Source organism: Cygnus olor, chromosome 13 (genome assembly GCF_009769625.2).
Source record: "Cygnus olor isolate bCygOlo1 chromosome 13, bCygOlo1.pri.v2, whole genome shotgun sequence".
NCBI lineage: Eukaryota > Metazoa > Chordata > Aves > Anseriformes > Anatidae > Cygnus > Cygnus olor.
In genome coordinates, this window is record NC_049181.1 from 20,057,550 (window position 1) to 20,079,350 (window position 21,801).

Below are 21,801 nucleotides of genomic sequence, written 5' to 3' on the forward strand. Positions count from 1 at the left end.
TATGTTTTAATTCGTACTGATTTAGAGTGGTTCACCTCTTTAAATGTACACTGATAATAATGACCCTTATTGGAAGACAGTAATTCACTGAAAGGGTGGTGGTGATGTAAACTGTACCCTTTGAAGTTCAAGTGAAGTGCTGAAGTTCAGGTTTCCGGATGAATTTTTGTTATTGTTGTTTTTGTGGATATTCAGGACGATTATCTCACCAGAAGAATGGGTTGAAATGATAGGTTTGGTTTTGTTTTAAATTTGTCTAGAATAGTTTGTTGTAAATATAGAAGTTGTGGAAGATTTTATATGCAGGTGTTTTTGCAATTTTATTTTATTTTTTGGTGTAATGAAAAAAGTGATCAATTTTAGAATCATAAAATAACTTAAATTGGAAGGCATCTCTGAAGATCTTTGGTCCAACCCCCACTGGAGCCTGGTCCTATTAAGTTTGAATATTTCCAAAGATGGAGAACCCATAGTCTCTTCAGGTAGCCTGTTCCCATATTTGATGATCCCATGGTGAAAAAATTCCTCCTAATATGTCATTCGAATTTCTCACATCCCAACATGAGTCTATTCCCTCTTGTCTGCTCCCATCTTTCTAAGCTCACTTCAGTAAATCCATGTCTTTCTTGTACTGGGGAGCTTTTTCCTTTATTGAACTTGACAAGGTCCCTGCAAGCCCTGGTACATGTAAGGACCACTCACCATAGCTTGGTACTATCTGCAAACTTGCCGAGTGCATGCTCTTGGCCGTTTTGTGGTTTGTTAATAGACATTAAATGTTCTTCTGCCGTGAATATTCAGTAATCAGGTAAAGAATCTGACAGGCGACTGTGGAATGCTGTGTTTTTCTGTATCTCCAAAATGAACTGTATAAATTGTCGATATTTAAAAAGATGAAAAACTGGAACTTCTCAATGAATCTTGAATAAATCAGTAGATGCAGAAGTTCCTAGGCACCTGAATGATAACTAAGCAAAATATCAAACAAGTTTTTGCTGTGAATTATGGTATCTTAAGATACTATCTCAAAGAAGGTATACTAACCAGTCTCACAGGTATATTATTGACCCAAGGATTTTGTGGGGGTCAGGCAATCGATGTTGTGAATGGTAGCAAATCAGGACTGCGATGCTTGATTACTTTCATTACAGGGCACGTAGGATACTAACTTAGACCATAAACTTTATTACTGTTTCTTGCTAAACTGGAGGCAAACAAGAAAATTCAAGGCATAAGAATTTTCAGTGAGATGGCCCTTAAAAATTAGTCATTTAGTTTAAAAGTGCTTGACATCATTTAAAGGTATTTTTTGCAAGCTTGCCTCCTGGGAAGCACTTGGGGAGTCTAAGTAAAATTTGAATGTTTATGTTTCAAAGCACTTTTAATGCAAGAAATCTGTGTATAATTATCTCTAATTAGTCGTCTCTTCCGCTGAGATTTCTACTAAGCATTTAGTTTTCTCTTCTCTGCGTTAGCTATGTCCCAGGCTTCTTTAACAACTAGGACTGCCTGACAAGCCGATCTCTGGATACGATTTCAAACTCAACTGATTCTATTTTACCTGTTGCTTTAGGACATTTCTTAATGAGGCCAGAGTTACTTTCATGTCTAATTAAGCTGAAAAGATTAAGATATCGAGGTCTTGTTTTTTGTATATTTTCCTAAGGGAAAAGTAAATACATGAGCAACAGAGATCAGCACAAAAAATACAAGAAAAAAATAAAAGCAGAAGGAACACTGGGGAGTATCATGTAATAAAAAGGAATGGGAAAAGGAAGCAGCAGATTGGGTAGATGATATTTCATAAAGTATGTTCACTTTCAAATGCCTTAAAAATACTGCACAATGCTCAGTCAGAATTGCTCTCTAACATGATAATTATGTAAAACACGTTAATTAGGTAATTATCAGATGAACCTGACAAGAAATGTGGAAGAAGGGACTTTGTCTTTGTACACTGTATCTGAAAAATCTCCTCCTATGATTTCGTTCCTATGAAATGAATTACACTGTAGACTAACCATGAGTTTGAAACAATCAATCCAAAATCCTCTGTGAAACATGACTTTGTTTTTTATGTTCCTTATCTTCTTCAGTGTCAGCTTTCAATGCAATGAGAAGTTTTATTATTATTTTATTTAGGAAGGAAATGATGTCTGCTTTTTGGAAGTTTAATCTTTCTTGAAAAGTGCTTTACCTTAGTTCCACTCTAACAGGTAGGCTGATAGACTCAAACCTCTTTTAGCATGTACTCATATTCAGGGATAAAAAATTTTATTGAATAGTTTTCATCATTTGTTTTGTTTAAATTTCTACTTTAGATGCACCTTTCTGCAGTACCAAAGGATTTCCCCCTAAAAGCAGGAAGGCATTTAAACTGATCTTTTCCCATCTATAGCTCTTTTCAATGATCTGGGAAAATACTTGTTTATATATTTGTTAGTTTCATGTATATTTTTTTAATCCTTTCTTAAGAACTGAAAAAATACTGATGCTCTTAAGATTTCTTCTTTCTTTCTTGACCTAGAATTCATTTTCATTAAGGTCTGTGAAGTGAAACAGGACAAACAACCAGTCCGTTTGTCCAGTTCAAGCCAAATCAACAAAGAAAATATTTCTCTATTTCACTTGGAAATTGATTTTTTTTTCAGTTTGCAAAAACAAGTGTTTATACTAATTTTAAACGAGTTATTTTATTTTATTGGCCGTTACTACTTCTAATTCATTTAAAGAAAATATCAGGTAGACCTGCTGTGCACCAGCTACCATCACTCAGGTAAGTCTTAGTGGGCAAGAGGAGAATCAGTACTGGTGACAGGAGCAGTAGCACCACCTTGTGTTCATGTGATAGGAAAATAATAAGTAACACCCCTCTTCAGCCATTAAAATCGCAACACTTTTGTTCTCTCTAGTGCATATTAACGAGGGAGCCATATTTGTGGAAAAGGTGCATATTTTTGGACGTCATAAGTTTAGAACCACCAAAAATCAATACATCCATATAGATGGGAAATTACTGAGAAACAAGTTTGCAGTTTTGGTCAACATGCTAGGCAGTGGACATAGCACACAAACAGCTTAATTATTGCCAGGTTTTTGGTAGGCATCTTTTGAACAAGCTTGTTTAGAGGTGAATTTGGAAAAAAGGTTTGCACTTGTGTACAGGAGTTCTTTCTGAATGTGAGAGACAAGGTTGTGAAAACTATGAAGGTGTTTTCTTTGAAAATTTAAAAAGTGAGCAAAGGAGACAGGCATCATGCAATGATGGAAAGCCTTAGAGAGGTAGTCAATATCATAGGTATGCATTATTTTTCCAAAGCCTGTAAACATGGCACAAGGCAGCTTTTCTTTCTTCAGTCTTTTGCGTGGTAGAAAATGTTTTGTAAACAAATCTGTTCTGGTACACTTTTCATGAAGATGACTTCCAAAATACATTACTTTACATTTCTTTTTCAAAATACCTATGTCTCTTTAGTCATTTTCTTGTCTCTTGGGGTAACATTTCTGAAGAACAGTATTCCATCAAAAATTGCAATTACTTCTTTCTTAGCTCTACTGTGACACACTGTTTCTGGTGGACAGTCTGGGGCAAAAATTGTTCTTGCCTGGAGCTGGTAATAATACAGGATTGCAATTCATATATATTTTTCTCTGTCTATGTTATTTAGCCTGGCTTAAAATATTCAATTCTTCTCAGTGAAAGGGAAATAGCAGAACAAATTCCCCTTTCTGGACCCTTCTTTTGGTCCAGAAAGTAAAAACTTCAGCTGTTTCCTACATCACTTTCTCCTTCTTAATCTTTTACAAATTTGACTACTCCCAGACTAAGGGCAAGACTGTGCATGTGTGTCACTTCAGTGGAATGGATCCTTTTCCTGTTCAATAGGAACATAACTATAAAAATATATAATCATATATTCAAAACTATTAAAAAGTGATCCTGATTTTCCTTTACATTTCAGTTTCTGTAATGATCTGTGCCTTGTCACAGTGAATGAGCACGAGGTGCAGCTAGAATTTTGTAGTTTTGATCATGCTTTTATCCACATTTCATAAGCATCTACATCAGACAGATGTAAGGTATCATTTAAAAAAATGGCAATGTTCTAAAACCACCGTGCACAACTACAAATGATGAATCAACCTCATTAGCTTTATCAGGTGTAAACAACAGGATTTTAAAAATAATTTAAGCTTTTACCATATGCTTGGGATCCCACATTGATGTATGCAAGAAAGAAGAAGTTCCTCAATGGTGTCCTTTCAGAGTCAGTCTCAAATAACTTTTTCTTTTTTGGTTTTGTTTTGGTTTTGCCTGTTACATAAAGGCAGGATAACGTTAGTACTACTCAGCTCCTTCTGTCGCTTTCTGGCAGATAGTTTGCATCTCAATGCCTTTCATATTAGCATAGTTTTCTACCAGTATATTACCAGTATGAAGGGACTTATTGTAAATGTTTTGTCTCCTTTTCTGAGTAGTTTACTCTTAGTTGAAAAGACCAAAACAAGTCAATCCTTGTATTGCAAACAAACTGTGTTATATAGCATAAACAGTACAGGAATCCGGCTGACTTCACACCTCTGTTTTTTAAAACCTGTTAGCTGTGTGAAGGAGTGATTTCCATAAATGGCACACCAGCCAACCACTTCAATTGTATGGGGAAGTATCTCATCCTTTCTTAAGCTTTTACTTATCCTTTCTGTCTACTGTGTCCAGAAAACAGACACGTAGACTAGGAAAATTCCCCAAAAGTTCCCAGATAAGTTTTTGAGGACTTCATCTGATTGTAATAAGATGCCAAAAATAGGAAGTTTGTCAACATTGTTCTCAGAATCACATTACAGAACCCCTCTAAGCGTGGTGACACCCTATCCTGGGGGGGTTGAAAAGGTCCTGCTCAGCAGTGGGACCAGCATCTGGGTCTCAGGTCTCACCAGGGATTGTTGTAATGCAGGCAACAATCTCTATTCCCACAGGAGGCACAATGATACTTTAAAACCAGTGCTTCAGCATAACTCTGTTACCAATAAAGCAAAAGACATTGAGTCACTAGAAGCTTTTCTGAACTGTAACTAGCCAGAAGGTGTAAAGCCAGTCCTAGGCATCTGTAGAGCACTGAATATTATTGCAGCTGTGCACTAGAGATACTATCCTTTGCCACTCCAAGAAAACTTTTAGTGCAGGGAGCTGCAATACTAAAAAACCTGCATGCATTTTCACTCAAGGGAGTTCCATTCGGCACCAATGTATCTAACCACTTTTTATCTATCATCTTCTTCTCAGCCATCTTAGAATACTTTTTTTTTTTTTTTTTTCCCCTCAATGCACTTCTGATATATTAAAGTGTGATGTGCTTAAGGGCCCTTGTTTCCAGTTACAAATATCAGTGTTCTGATTCTTGGAACAATCTGTGACTGTTCAGGGATAATTCCTCCACAAGAAAGTCTCTCATCATCCAGTTGGTCTCATCTCTCTTTGGAATCTGTGCCCAGTTCTGTTGGAGTATGCATATAGCAAACCTGAACCATCACACCTTCCAATATATCTTTCTCATGAACTAACATGCAATACCTGCATGGTCCTCAAAGTAGACCTTTTTGCTTTCCCAACATCTAACTCACTAGGGAGCATCCCATGTGTATCTGAAATTACTGTATATGCCAGATCTTCCAGTTGATATCTGGCAATGATTTTCCACTATCAAGACTATCAACTTTGGCTCATTTATCTCAGTAGTGGTTTAAGGAGACAAAGGTATGGCTGATTGTCCACCTTCACTGTTAGTCTTTTTATATCTTTTCTTGATGAAGCTACAATCTTTTTATGGCTACCATGTGTTAATGAGTACAATGGGCAACTTCAAAGCACTGCAAGCAGAAGCCCTAATAGTAATTTGTGATCTTTATGTCCACTGATAGCGAGGCAATATTTAGCTGAATAAGATAGAACCTAAAAATAAAAATAAAAAATTCCTGGACTGGTCAGCTGCCTTGCTTTGTTTCTTTGACTAATACATCAATTTCATTCTAAACCACCTTCTGGTTTTGGATTTGAACTATTTCTGTGTTCAAGCTGTACCATCTCATTTTTGTGTTAATGAAAAGCAAATGTTAAAGTCTATCCAAAGAGAGAAGAAACCAAAACAACCACGTCTCCTAGGAAGGAAAATTTACTCTTTCCTCTATACTCAGAATTGTTCTTGACTCTTCTGTATTGCTGAAGAATTATTCCACCTACTGGAACTAAGTCACAGACATTTGAGACAGACTTTTGACAGATGACTGTTCTGACTTGAAATGGATGATTTTCAGATTCAGTTCATAATGACGTTTGTTTAAGGGCTTCAGGTTTCACAAGAAATGCATTTCGTTTGTTACTTTTGGCCTTTCTAAGGAAGTAATGTATAGGCAGTAGTCCAAGACTTCCTTTCTGCTGCGTAGGATACTTTTAATCCAAGAAAGAGAAAATGTACTTCCTAAAGTACGCTATATTTACCTCAGGATCTTTACAGCTGTGCTTTCTTTAGGGAGAGGCAGATTTAGATTTCTGAAATGTTTTTCAAAGGAGACTTCCTTCTGAAGGACTAGACCAACTTCTTCATTTTACATAGTTTGCATTTGCATCTTTAGAAATCTGTAGAATAAAAGTGAATATTTATCTTCTAGAAAGGAAGGTACAAAGTCAGTATTTAACCTTGTTATTCATGCAAACAACATTTTTTGATGCTAGATTTGAAGACTTGATCCTTCTTCCCATCTTTTCCATCCTTTGTTTTTCAAGGAGGCTATCTTTGGAATTACTATAATAACCTCACAAGATTTCTCAGAATTGGGTTACAGCCTACAAACCGCATCTACATTTCATATTTATGCAAATTCCAATATACACATTTTGGAAAGGGGGTTGTATTTTGAGCTACTTTCTTCATCATCTTTTTAATGCTGTTCAGTGTGCCCTGGAAACTAATTACATTAGCAGAAAGTTGTTTTGTATATGAAAACCCTATCTTGGAGGTGTTTTACCTGTTGGACCAAGACATTAATGACTCAGTAAGATTTCTTGTAGGCACCTGAATGTTATTTCTCTGATGGAGCAAACTCAGAGCAGGGTTGTGTCCAAGAGCAAAGATTAAAAATGACAGAAAATTTCCATACTAGCAGTATGTTGGAATCATGGATGGCCTTACCTGGCTAATTCTATTTTATGTATGCACTGCAACACATTCTGTTGGCAAAATTGTAATTTCTTTTTACTTAAAAAACAGTTTTTAAGTTCCCTTTATAATTTTTTTCCTACAAACATTTATGTAAACAACATAAGCCAACTTCCTAAGTGAAATATATCCCTGGACCAGAGTAGGAAGAGGAACTGGACTTTAGGTTATCTATGCGGACATCCTATGCCTTCTTTATATGCAAAGAAATAACAGGAGTTGCAGATTTATTCGTGTGTCCCCTGTTGCTGAATACACAGGCTAAGCAACATAGGTGAACACAGTGGTTTTTTAAGGGTTTGACACGTGTGTGGAAGCAACATGGGCTCAGGCTGGAGACCGCCTGACAGGCAGGGTCCAGGCTGGGAAGCGCGCTATTCCCAGTCCCTTGGATTCTTCTGGAAAAAAAAAAAAAAATTTACAGTAACTGCAGATGCAGATTTGACTGTTATATGTAAAAAAAAGCAGCTGGTAATCACGTTAACGCCTGTGTGTATCCTCCTGAGGATACCCAGCGTCTAAATGGTGACAGCACGGAGATGTTCCTCTGCTCCGGGACCGGCGGCGGCCGCCAGGGACCCCCGCGTTCACCAGCTCAGCTCAAGAAACGGCAGCAGCACTGACGAGCCGACAGCTCTCCTTCCGCGCCGACCTCTGATGCCGCTGTCGGCCTCGCAAGGTAAATCACCTCAACGGGAGGCGTGCCGCCGTCCTGCCGAAGGCGGGGAGAGCCGCCGGGGGGGGGTGCTCCGCTGCCCTGCTCCGCTCCCTCAGGCGGGGGAAGCCCCTCGACCTCCTTCCCGGGCTGTAAGGGGGCTGTGGTGGGCTGTGAGGGGGCTGCGAGGGGATGAGAGGAGGCTCTGAGGGGGCTGTGAGGAGATGTGAGGGGCTGTAAGGAGGCGCTGGCGGTTCCCCGCACTGGGCCCCACCGCCTCCCCTCACAGCCCGCGGCTGCGGTCGGCGCGAGGCGACTCGAGGCGACTCGAGGCGCGGCGGCTGTGAAGGCGCCTGCGCGGATCTCCCCGGGCATGCTCATTAACGGCGAAGGAGCCGGAAAAAAAAAAAAAAAAAAAAAAAAAAAGGGGAAGGCAAAAAAAAAAAAGGCAAAAAAAAATCCATCACCCTGACAGCGAGCGGCGGTGCCACTGACACTGAGAGGAGCGGCTCCGGCAGCGGGGCTGCGCCCGGCCCCGCTTCCCCTCGCACCTCGGGCAGAGCCGCGGCGGGGGGGACCCGGCGCTGCCCCCTCAGCGGGCTCCGGGTGGGGGGCGATGGCGATGAGGATTTACCGCCGGGGAGCGGGACGCGGGCACCGCGCCTAGAGGCGATGGGGGACGAGAAGCCGTCGGCGGGGCTGAGCCGGGGGCGCCGCTGAAAGTTGAGCCCGGTGGCCGCGCTCGGTAAGTTTCAGGCGAGAGGCGGGAGCGGCGCCGCGGGCTCCCCAACTTCGCCTCACGGCGGCGGAGCGGGGAGCCTCAGGGGGTAAGGGGGAGAGTTTTGGGGGTGCCGGTTGGGGTCGATGTGGGTTTGGGGTTGTTTTGGGGTTGGGGCGCGGTGCGGGCGGCAGCTGCTGTCCGCCCCCGGCCGGTGCTGCAGCGGCGGGCGGGGACCGCGGGGCGGCTCCGCTCCGGGCTCGGAGCGCGGGGACGGTGCCTGAGGGCGATGCCGGCGGGGTTGGGCGACCCAGCCGCCCTCCCTCCGAGTATTTCTGACCGTGACGAACCCCCGTGGCCGTATTCCGGCTGTGAGCAGGGGAACGGGGATGCCGAGCGCGGCCTCCCCGTGCTGCGAGGACGGAGCCAGGCAGAGCCGTGGGCTGACCCCGGAGCGCCCCTCCTCAGAGAAAGCGGCGGCTCCTTAATAACTTAATCAATTTTTCCCCTCTCTCCGGCACGTATCGAGCAAATCGTCCACAGGGGTTGATGTATTTGCGATCCAGCTTGCTGCAAGGAGCTCGTAACGGCTTGGGGATACAAGAATCGCCGTGGGTGTTATCTTGCGTGTGTTGTGGCACGGGTGTGTTTCAGGGAATGATTAAAAGTTTTCCGAATAACGTGTTCCCGAGGGGTTTGGGACTGTGAATGGCTGGTCTTTCAAAAGAGGAAGATAACTACAATTGATGCGCTTAAGTACAGATCTTTCCTTTTAAAGAGAGATGTGCGTTCCACTTGCAACGTTTGAGAACATGTAAATGACACGTATAAATCAAAAAAAAAAAAGGAAAAAAAGAAAACTTCTCTTAGGAACGTGGGAATGCCAATTACTGCTCTTTCCTCTTCGGAGCAGTCAGGTGTGGAAGCAAATGAATGCATTGTGTTGATGGCTATATATAAAAAAGCTATTGAAATGTATTCAGAGCCCTATAAAGGCAGCGTCACATTAGAAGAGATGCAGCAAAGGAAATGTATTATTGCTCGTCCGATGTGGTGTTATAATTTGGAATGGTAGTTTTTAAAAACAGAGAGGGCTTGGTTTTAAAAACAGGCACGGCTTGGCTGCACACACGTGTGCCCGCCATCACGCGTGTGCGGAGACACGCAGCGTCTTTGCTGTGCCTTGTGGTCTCTGGACCAGGTAAGTGCCTACTTTCTTCTTACGGAGGTAGGAAATGCTGAGCCTTGGCATCGATGCTGATTGCAGCACGCAGGACGTTAGCTCAGCATCACTCGTCAGGTCCAAATGGTACAAATTTGATTTTTAAATGACTGTAATCTGAAAACACTACTTGAAAAATGCAGAAGCAATAATGTCACCTACCTAATTGTTTGCTCAGGGCTTTGATTATGGAAAAGCAGTCATCTCCATGTGGTTAGTAATATTTCCCGTTCCCATTTTACAGACTGGGGAACAGCATGCCCTGTCTTGGCAGCCCTCAGTGTGTCTGCCAACACCTCACTATGGTTCTAGCGGGGCTTTAAATGCTTTAGCGACTGAATAAGAAACAGGCGATGGCCTGTGCCGGAGCTTGAGGCGTTTCTGCTTTCTCGTCTGCCACCTGCTCATCTGGAGTCTGTTGTCTGCTGGCTGTGTTTCGCAGTTTCAGCAGAATAGAGCTGATGTTCGGCACCGCACAACTGCAGAAAGCACCAAGTCAGGGCGAGTCCCGCTGCAGGGGCCGCATCCTGCTGGTCGCCTCCTCCTGCCCGGGTGGTCCCGTGTCCAAAGCACTTCACAGAGCATTTGGGGTTGAGGAAGGCTGAGAATCTGCAGTGGTGTTCACCTGAAGTTCACAGGTCTTAAGAACAAGATCTGTTGCAACTACTCTTTATGACTTAGAGAAATACACATATGCATATATATTCCTATAAAAACTTGAATACAAGTAGTTTTGTTTTTTTTTTAATGAGAACCCGTCTTTCATTAAACTTTTCAGTAAAATACTGAGGATACACAAAAACTCAACTGCAGAAAAGTTTACTAAATACTCAGTGCTGGGAAAACAAGTCAGTTTCTATTGTGCTTCTGTTACCGCTTTTTATTTATACTATGAACAGCGTTTAAAGGGTTCTAAGCTGCGGCTTTGTATTTTTTTTAATACTTTTTCTACGCTACAAATTTGGACTTCAGCCCGTGTATTATTGACAACAAGCATTCCTTCTGTTGCAGTGATTTTTTTTTATTTTTTATTTTTATGTTTTAGAAAAAGCAAAGATATATGTTGAGTATTGATCTCTTTGGCTGAAGCTACCGTGCAAAGCTATTGTGTTGTTTTCTACTTTCCAGTACAAAATTCTCCTTGTTTCTGAGTTTTAGAAAGTGAGTAATGTGTGAGATTGGAGGGAAAAGATCCCTTCTGGTTAAACGTTGTCTGAAGCATGCTGAAATCAAAGTGACCATTTTGAGTTGGGCTTGGTATTGGCTTCTTGCTTTGGAAGCCTTCAGCCAGCAGTTCTTGTTTTCTGTAACCTTGATGAGCAATTACTGCACCCTTCCAGTTCAGAGCCTCTGTTAAGTAGATATTGCTGCTTGTTCCAAACTGTAGATGTATTTTTCTGGTTTTCCCATAGATTGGTGGGGCACTGGGTGTATCTATTTCACTGAGTGCACACAGATGTTTGCCAAGGGTTATGAAGAGTCCATAAACTCATCTTTTTACTAGTTTTTTTTTTCTTTTTTTTTTTTTTTTGAGGTGTAGCAAAGGCATTTGGGGTCTTAGGTGTGACATTCTCCTGTGGTGTCTGAGTGGATCTCCGTCTTCAACAATCGGCAGTGTTTTGACATGTTTTGAAGAGTTCATGGTTCTGTTATGGAAATGTTAGTTTTTAAATCTGAAATGGATGGTGAGCAAATAGTCCTTTCTGTAGCTCGGTTTCAGGACTGTAGGTAGAGGAACAGTTTTTGGAATGCAATTTTGGATGACGTTTCCATGCAGTCACTCCTGCATCACTTTGCTCTCTAAGCGCTGTTTGGTTGAAGCATAATTCGTGTGAATGCCCACAGGCTGCGAGACGATGCTTGGGTTGCAGTGGAGGCTGTTGCGCATCAAAGTGACCTCTAAAGAAACATCTATTGAAAGAGAGGTCTCCTGTGGCTTAAGTAGCCCTTAATGGACTACTGACTGCAGCCTGTGCATGTGCCTGGTCTGCCAAAGACTTCGGAGTTGGGTCACCTTAACTGCAGACGCTCTGGGTGGTGAAGATCCTTTTGTTGGCATCCATGAGCGTTGACTTCACTTTGAGTAATGTGTCGGTAACTTGACCACTCCTTCTAAGGGTGCTGCAATTAAATGCTACCATTACTTTAGTTTTTCTTCTGCTAAATCAAGATATTAATTATTGTAAACCCAACTTCCCAAGTTTCTCTCATTTCCGTGGTAACAGGTGATGGGTGGGCAGTTGTGGGATCCAAACTGAGCTGTGGGCCCATGCCTGGTTGGGGGCTTGTTTTGCACGGACGGCGTCAGGCAGCAGCTGGAGCAGGGACTGTCCTGGGAAGGCACGGGGTAGAGGAGGCGTTGCTCATCGTGGGCTTCCCAGTGGCCAGGTAGAAGCCTTCCTGCTGCTTCCTGGAGCCGTCCCCAGCAGTAATATCTTACTCCTCATACACATGTTGCTTCTTTCAGTCTGTCCTACACCCATGCAGCACCAGCTGCAGGGCCTTTCCTACCTCCTGCAGATCATGCTGCCTTCCTGTAGATAGGTGCTCCTGGTGCTTCTTTTTCACCAGCTGCTTCCTTGCTCCCAACCAGTGCTGAGTAGGGGGAAGCACAAATCAGAAAACACACCGGAGGCATTTTCCTGATCCTTTTCAGGTTCCTCCTACTCCCACTTCTGCACAGTGCTTATCTGTTCCTGTTCGCATTTGTTTTGTTCAATGTATTTTATCATCACAAAATTCTCATCCCTTCCATCTCAGAACCATGCTCACAGCTCTAGTTCTTCCATAACTACCTGACGTGCTTTCTAAACCATAACCACTGAATATCCCTCACCTGTACGCCCGTGCTACAGAGGCACCTATGACCTTACTTTAATTTCTTTTCATTTTGCTCAATTGCTTCTCCAGCTCTTTTCTCACAGCTCCCACTTTATCCAAAATCTCGTTAGCTCTTCTGCAGAGCTCTGTATCATCTTGTCTAGCCCCGCTGGTCTTTCATGAATTTCAGCAAATTGAAATCCACGCAGTTCCACTTCCAGCTGTTTTCTTCACAACTTTGATCTTACCCGTGGCCAGCCTGGTATTGTTTCTTCTTCATTCCCCCTTTAATGGAAGTGACCAATTAGTTACAGAACAAAAGCGCTGTAGTCAAAGTAATAGTCAAATCCTGGATCTTTCCTCTTCTAGGACAAGATGGATTTTAGAGCATATAGGCTAGCTGCTATTCTCAGCAAAGATGACCTTTTTGGTTTTTGCACGGAACAGAATTTTTGTCATTATTGAAATTTTTAGGTACATGGGAACTCTCTGGGATACAGCAAATCTTCTCAAGTTATTCAGCGTATTGTTGTAAAAGACGCCTCTAGCATTTGTCTAATAATGTGGTGTCTGTGAAGGGTTCCTTACCTGCGCAGTGCGTTTTCATGCACGCTTGCTAGCGTGGGAGAGCCAACCTCTATTACAGTGTAATTACTGCATTATAACACTTGGGCTTGTGTCAGCCCATTAGCTGTACTCCAGATCTCCATAAATTTCACAGATTTCAATAAATCGGAGTCAGCATGGACCTAACATCTTTGATGTGTAAAAGAGTAAAGGTTAGTAGTAAGCAGCTATTTTGGTTATTAAAAATGCCCAAAGATGCAGCACATGCAGATGAGGGTGGGAGCTTTACCTTTACCACTGGCTGCTGTTTGAACCTTGCACACTGCTTGGAGCAATAATAGTTTGGTGGTGCTTATTATCTAAAGCATTAGGTGAGAGGTGTAAAGAGGCACATGTCCACAGAGTACTGGTGAGGTCGTACCAAGTGTGCAGATGAGGATCTGATCCCGATGTGCTTGCCTAATTAATAGCTTGAGCAGGGAGCAAGAGGAAAGGGATGAGATGGCTTTCATCGGAGCTTCTGTAAATGCAGACGGATAGCCGTCATTTCTGTGACGTGCTGTGCCGTTTCATTGGGGATCCAGAGCGGATTCTTATCTCTGCAGACATACTGGAGGGAAGAGTTAATGTGGACATAATTCAACCATAATTCAATTGCGCAACCTTTTAGCGTTTCATTAGCACACTTTATTTAAAGTTACGCCGTCTTTCTTTGGAACTGTTGGATTAAATTGGCTGCTTAGATTAAGTGACTTTTAAGTCTATAAAGCACAATAATTCTACTTATGGTCAGCAGCTTTAGCAATCACCATAAAATATACCAATTGTTTTAATTTCAACAGACTAAGTTGTCAGTTGATAAGTAGTCAATAGTAAGAAGAAATTGCCTTTTAATGTTGCTCATATTCAGTTTGTAATATTTTTGTAGTTGATTGCGAGTTAGAAAATTGAATTTTGGAGTCACAAAGCATATGTGAGCTGTATTGAGCTGCTCTGAGCAATTCATACTAAGCTTTCTAGAGTATCAGCTACAGACTAGGAGAAATTGTTTTATATGTCGATGTTTCCATTCCTGAATGCAAGCCTGTAAAGTATGCAAGAGTTGACCGTAAATTACTGTACTGCTATTTTGAGCCTTCGTTTAGATAATATATCAACAAGGTCAGTGCTGTTAGCAATTGAGTTATGTTGGGTTTCTTATTTTTTATTTATTTGTTGTTCGTTTGTTGTTTTCTTACTTTGCTTGGCAATTTGCTTTTTTTATGGTAAGCATAGAAGCTATAGGTTGGGGGTTTTTTTGTTTGTTTTGGTTGTCTTTTTTCTTAATAAAAACAAGTGGTATAAAACAAGACTTATCTTAAGCACTTAACTCCAGGTCAGAGAAATAACTGTCCAGCGCATATGGTAAAACTAAGGGAAAAGGTTCTGTTTTCTCCTTTTTTCCTCTCTTTTCTTCCTTCTCCTCTTCTTCCTGTGTTTCTGTTGTTGTTTTTGTGTGGAGGAGGATCTGGCATCCTGTGTCCAATGCCAGTTCTTTACCTGAAAATTGAGAATAGAACCAAAACCAGGAATGATTTGAAGTTTATTTCATGAACAAATTAAGAAAATAAAAAAATTGGGACTGAGAAACACTACGTTTGGTGGTGATGTAAAATGAAAAACTAGAAAAGTTTCAAAAGCATTTTTTCTTGGCCAATATCTAAAGAAGTAATATCTTTTTGTAAATATATATATATGTAATAAAATTAAAAAAATCCAAATTATGTCAGAATTTACCAAGAGGTTTTTATCAGTACCAAACTGCAGAATTCAGTGCTGGGACCATTCAGTGACGCAGCTGCCAGACTCAGCCAGCCAGCCCGATGTTGTGATGGAACACGATACAGCTTCAGAATGAATCTCGTAGGTATTAGGAAGCGTGTTTTATTCTTAGTACAAACTTATTCTTAGTACAAACTGTATTTACTGCCTTTAGCTGTGTGTACAGGAGCCATCACCACGCCTAATGCATGGTAGCCCGGTGTGGTAATCTAATGGAACTGCAGCAAGCGGTAGCTTGTAAATCAGCATCCCAACCACTGCCCTCAAGTGAATGGTTCTGGGCTTCTTGGGACCTCAGTAACTGAAGCCAATCATAGAAGACTTGGGAAGCGGATATATTGTAATCCTAAAAATATTTTTAATGGCTTAGTTATTGCTGTGAAATTGTTGGTCATAATATTTTAAAAAAAAAAGTGCTTCTGTATGTGATATTATTTATTTTCACTGTACTACTGAATCATTGAGAGAGTTTTGTTTCATGTTTTATGTTTACTTGTTTCCATTTGCGATATTGACTTGTGCAGGACAAGTAGTGAAAACCAAGTTTGTTTTCATGAAGCCAAACAGACTTTTAATACAGTTTTGCTTTCTTGCTAAAGCCAGAATCACAGTCCCACTGATTTGAATTACAGGGTTTTCTGCTTTTGAAATTAGTGAAAATGGGATAAAGACAGACTGCGGTTCAGGAAAGCCTGGCGTAAGCAATTTTACACATAGTAGTCACCGTCACCAGGTGGCAAACGCACGGGGCATGGAAACACTTTTGCAGCTCCAGGGGGGCTGAGAGGGGAGGTGCAGCCAGGCTTTGCCTCACCTCCGAGACCAGTCGGCAGCTTCCCATTCCTGGCATTTGCGTGCTCCTCTCTTAGCAAGTCCTGGCCTTGCTCTATTACACGCTGCACGTGCAAAAGCCATGCAGGGGTTACCAGTACAGGCCACGATGTAAAAACTGTAGAGTCAATTTGAGCCCTTTGTGTTGATTCCAGTGTTTGACTACAGCCCCGCTCTACTGAGCGAGAACAAGAAGAAAGGTTGTTGTCTGAAAAACTGGAATGTTTGCTGCGCTTGAGAAATCGTGTTGAAGATGAGACTTGTGATGGCTTTGGCTAAGGAATAGAATATTACATTTTGAATTTGGGGGGATTTTTATTGTGTAGGGCCAATTAGAATCCTAGGTGTGCTCACCTTAAATTAACACTGCTGTTCCCTTACAGAGGTTGATTTGTAGTACACCCATCTCAAAACGATGTAGCTGATTATGAAGTCCATCACTCATTACCAGTGCTGTGCTTATGTTGGGTATGATGCGAGTTTGTGGTTGACTAAATGGAGATCCCTCTGGAGAACAGGTTGGTGGGACTCTAGCTTCAGTCTCAGCAGTACTTGAGCCAAAGGCATGTCAGTGATTCTGCAGTGCCATGGGATCAGCCAGCCACTGGCATGTCAGCCTCCCTGGTAGCTCCACCAGACCAGAGCAGGGTTATTGAGTGCCTTTGCACCTTCACCGTGCTGGGATACCGCACACCAAGAGCTCCGTCTTGGTTTTCCTAGGTAGAGAGCTATTCTGAATGGTCAAAAGTCTCATTGAAGCACTGGTAAGTGGCACGTTCAAAGTTATTAAAATCAGTTAGAGATGGACTTTGCCCCCCCCCCAGTGTACCAACTACTTCTATTATTTCTTGGCCGAGGGTACAGTGTAGTAATATTTGTGCAATTATTCCACAGTACTGCTGTAGCGTGTTTCAGCCGCTGTGCTGGAGATGTTGCGATGCCTCCTTCTGCAACCTGCGCACCAGCCTCACTGCATCGCACCGTGGTTCTGCTTTGCATGAGTCAAACAATTAGCTAAGACAGGGACATAAAAGTGCAAAGTGTAAATGGGTCTCCATGAATAAAATAAGAGGGAAATTATGTTAAATGGTTCTTCTACTGGAAGGAAAATAAGATTTTCACGTTGCTTAAGTAAAACAGAGAGGCTTTTTAAGGTCCTAGTCATGTTCCAATCTTGGCATCTTGGCTAAGTCTGTTCTTGAGAATTTTCCATTGCATTTTATGATGAGAGAGTGTATGCTTTAATTAAGACATTTCAATACTACATAAATATTAGTCCTTTTAAAATATATATACATCTCTACTGGTAGGCTTACAAAGCTAGTTCACGTGGATGGAACTAATGTCTGCTATCACTGTCGAACTTTGGAAAAACTCTGTATTTTTATTTCTTGATGTTTTGGCCTCTGTTTATTGAAAGGTATTTGCTTGAAAGCTCTTATCCAACTTAAAATTTGGTTTAATATAATGTGGAAATCTTTGTGTATAAATTATGGCTGCAGTTGGCATTCTGTAGCTCAGTAATGTTACCGGTATTTACACTTGACAGAAGAGGTAATTTAGATGCTTCTCTGCTTTTGAAATAGCTTGTAGGTGTTACATGTTCAGTTAATTCACTGCATTAAATGCCATTGGTTTTACCTTAATGTACCTTTAATAAATTTAAAAACCTGTTTGAGAAACAAAAAAACAGCAGAAATGTAACTTTAGTGGAAATTGAAATATTAATATCAATGATACAAGGTTAATTAAATGTCAGGAAAAAATACCATCCAAAGGATGAAAAATGCTAACTCCTTTATTGTAACTTGTGTGTTGAGAGCAATTTCAAGGTGTTTAAAAAGCTGAAATGAGTTCTAAAGTGGTGGGGGATATGCATCCTAGAATGCAGTTTGTAACTTAACTGTTAGCGTTATATTTGAGTAGGAAATATAAAGCACTTTCGTGAATAATAATGAAATGAGGCATAGAAATTAATCTCCATAAAAAGTTCCCCGGGGGAAGAAATGACAGACGACTTTGTGACGAGCGTTTTGCTGTGCGAGAAGACACGACATTTCTCGTCTTCATGTTGCTGAGCAGTCCTTATTTTCTTGTCTGAAGTAAGTTTTCATTTTCCTTCTTTTCTTGAGCCAAGGAAGTTTGCCCTTCTGCACAGAATGGGCTTGTTAGTTGGGTGCTGTTCTTTCCAGCCTTGCTAGATCCTGACTGCATGTCAGTATGTTACCAGTGTTTTCAGTGTTTCCCTGCTAAAGCTCCAGTTAGACTGAAAGAAGAAATTGTTTTCTGCCAAATTTCCTGACCAATAGCACTAAAGCCTTGTCTGTTCTTGATTTTGAAGCTTCTAGATTGAACTGAACTTGTTTCCATTTTCTCTTGAGCAGAACAAAATCAGAACGAATGGGATGGTTAGATTCAACGGCTGGGAATGAGGTTGGGGCGTTATGGAGGGGAACTGAGATGTAGAAGACAGTTTCTGTGTTCTGAATTATTTAAATGTTGGATTTCTGGAGTTTGAGTGAGTAGTGAAAGGAGCAGCTTCTCAAGCCCCATCACATGTTCCCCATGTAGCACTTTGGGCTTTTAGCTGTATAGCTTTACCTATAGCCTGATGTTTGGATATTCAGCAGTAGTGGTAATATTGTATGTATGTACACGTGCTGTTACACTAATCTGAGGCCTTAAGCTCAAATTGATGAGAATAATCAAATACAAAAGCTATTTTATATCGGAATTCTCAGAAGGCAAGTACTACAGGATAGACATCTGTGTCACTGATGTTAAAATTTGCTTGAAGTTTTCAGCACCCAGAATTTTTCAGACTTCTGGTTGCGTTGTGTTTTATCATTAGTTGTTCCTCCAGTGCTCTAAGTCGTCAAGGCAGTACAAACAGGGGCCTTGAAGTGTTAGTCATTCCAGTCCCATTCTTCATGAGTAACTGTTGACATTTCAGTGAACATCATCATGCTGGATGCTAGATGTACTGTCTCTATTGTTATCAGATGGAGACAAGTTATGTTCTCATGTTTAAAAGAAATTACTCGAGGTCAAATGCAGGAATGATGCAAGAGAAATGGGTATTGCCCACTCCTCCTCCACATGTGCTTTTTTGTGGGTAAGTAAAGGACTTTAAATGTTTCTGTTGCAGACCTATTCTTAAAAAAAAAAAAAAAAAAGGAAAAAACTGTGAGCAAGTGTTTGCAAGCTTTTATTTCATCATAACAACAGCTGCCTGAATACAGGGTGAACTAGTATTGGGGTAATGACCAAGAATACAGCTGTCAGCCAGCCAGAGAAGCCTTTATTAGAGCTTAAAATGTTGAACCTTGTTAATTCGGACCGTACAGGAACCCTTTCTGCATATGTAATGTAGTACTAATCTGTTACCGTAAAAAGGCAGGACATTATGAAGTATAAACAATTGTAGTGCGAAATGATGGTGGACTCCACATCAGAACATGGAAAGGAGCAGTAAATCTAAACCATGACTTCATATTTTAGTAATGTTTTTACCTTATTGATTGGAAATGCGGTGTAAATAAGAGTCACACATTTTAGGTTAGCAGATCTTCTTCTTTGCTCATCATCTTGCTGATCAATGGCCTAATTTAGGAATAATAAAATATGTCTCTGACATCTGTTTAAAATAGATTGCTTAAATAGTGTGTGTTCAGCTTTTTTGTTTTGCTTTGCCTTTTTAACAGTGGGGATTACCACACACGTAAGGGATAAGTGTAGAGCTGCAGATTAAATCAGAAATGTAATGTAAATGCATCAAAACATTCTGCAAGCATAAGCACCATATCGGTTAAAAATATTGCATTAGAAGAATATTAGGGATCTGGCTTGTACTCCCAAATGAAGTCACTGAGGACCTAATGTTCTATACGAAGGGGCACAGCAGTGCTGCCAGGGTACCCCTAGTAGCTGTCTTTTGTTCCAAATAAAAGTGAACAAAAAATTCTCTAGATCTCTCTTTTTTGTTATTATTTTTATTGTATATTTGTACTTCCTACATGTGAAAACGAAGATGGTACCTTTCAGGAAAAGTTTTAAATCAGGGCTGAATGCTTTTTTTGGGCACTGTGTACCACAAACGGATACATATTCAAAATGAAAAGCCTCAATGAAATAACACTCCTCTTCTGCATGTGATAGTACTTTATGAAAAATCTACAGTGGCCCTTTCTCCTAAGTGTTTGTAAGGTCAAAAAAAAAAAAAAAGCAAGGGAAATAACAGGTGAGATTTAAGGAGTGAAAATCATGGGACACAAAGGGAGAATGCTCGTAGAAGAGTGGTATTGCTTGCTGTCTGTCCTCTGAAACCACCTCCTGTTTTTATTTGTGAGAAGAGCTGAGGGCTCAGGTTGGGCATCAGTTAGAGGAGCCTGGGGGAGAAAGGAGCGGTGAGAAACAGACTGGAAGGGAAGGAAAACAGCTGCATTTGTAGGCTTGTGCAAAAGCAAAGATGCTGAAGGTGATCTGAAAACAGCGCAGAAGGAAGAGGAGAGGTGAGGTGGAGCTGTGGAGCGTGGCAGCAGAGCTGGAACAGTAGAAAGGGCGGGTGGCCTTTGCTGCTGTGTTCCAGATGGGCTGCAACAGGCAGATCCGTGCTGCCTGTTTCCTGATGTCACTTGATAGAAAAGTGCTTTTGGCAGATGTGAACAATGCCAAATTTGCCTTGACTGATGTAATCAAACGCTGAAGTGCTTGTTTGTAGTGACATGTATGTGCTCTTCCACTAGCTCTAAGTTTGGGTAACAGTGTGATCTATAATTTTTTGTGTATTTTCTGTGTCTGTGAAAGCTAATGGAAAGATTCGTGGCAACAGTGTCAGTGACATCCACAAACTTGACAGCTTTTTTTGGAACTAGCATTAAATTGTGATATGCATTGATAAATCAACTGTGAATTGCTCCAGCTGGAGTTGTGCTGGTCTTTGTTCTCTTCTTTAGGTGGCTTCATTTTGTCTTGGATTCTGCATTTGAGTTTCAGTGTCACAAATTCTCACCATTTTAAACAACTTTTTTTTGCTCTTAGAAGTGCTATGAAACTTGAAGACGAAAGGGGAAGTGGAAGGCATTTTTCTGTTTTGTTTACTGGAACATCATTACTTATGGGTACACACGTGCGTATTTTGTAAGAGGACTGCTAGTAACTTCCAGTCTAGTAGCTAGGTAGGTAGGAAAGTAATTCCAGTTTTTCACAACAAATGAGAGCAATTTCCTTGAGCTGATGGCTCACCTGTGTGTTCTGGTGAGGGTTGTTTTCTGTCGTAGAGGGCTTGAGATTTCCCGAGTCTCGTTGCAACTGTTGTCTTCTGTTAGAGTGAAAACTACAAAGGTATGTTGGACAATCTATCCATCATCAGCTGAGATTGCTGTGATTTTTAAGGGAAAAACTACATTTTGGTAAGTGCAGGAGTTCTGTTTGTTTTAAACGAAGTGTGACCTGCTTCACAGATTTCATATGAAGAGTATGAGGGAGTCTGAAGGAGGAGAGCAAATCTCTTACCAATGTTCTGCATTGTTAGTTGGAGCATGAGTTCAAGACTAAATGATGATATTCCTCAGAAAATATATATATATACTAATGGGAATCTTATAAGTGGCAAAGTTGGAAATAATTAAAAGTGGAAATGGGATTTTACAAATAGAGAGAGTGCTATAGTCCGGTAAGTCTGTTCATACTATAAACTGATACCCAGAAACCACTTCAGTACTCATTTCCTACAGTGACAAAGAATGGGATCAATTCAAGACTATCATGCCTTGAATTTACAGGCAGCTCATCATAATTAAGAAGTAAACGTTGAAGTTCTTCTCTCAGTTCGTCTCTGTTGCCTCGCCTGGGGGCAGAAATGTTTTTGCTGCCTTCAGATCGTGGCACTAGAAGACTTAAGTGGAATCACTCCTATTAACAGAAGTTGTTTGTTCGCATTTGAGCAAAATGC

The 21,801-nt window shown here is 41.1% G+C and overlaps 1 protein-coding gene across 7 annotated transcripts in view; it reads left to right on the top strand.

Moving 5' to 3' along the window:
- TENM1 (teneurin transmembrane protein 1) overlaps window positions 1-21,801 on the top strand; it is a 615,716-nt gene that overhangs the window by 271,999 nt on the left and 321,916 nt on the right. For 4 of the 7 annotated variants that reach the window (XM_040572076.1, XM_040572084.1, XM_040572085.1 and 1 more), the window contains exon 1: window positions 8,305-8,614. The exons of the other annotated variants lie outside the window; for them this stretch is intronic. The gene's annotated coding sequence lies outside the window, so the exon portion shown is untranslated. Of the gene's footprint in view, window positions 1-8,304; window positions 8,615-21,801 lie in introns of those variants that run through there. 7 annotated transcript variants of the gene reach the window in all.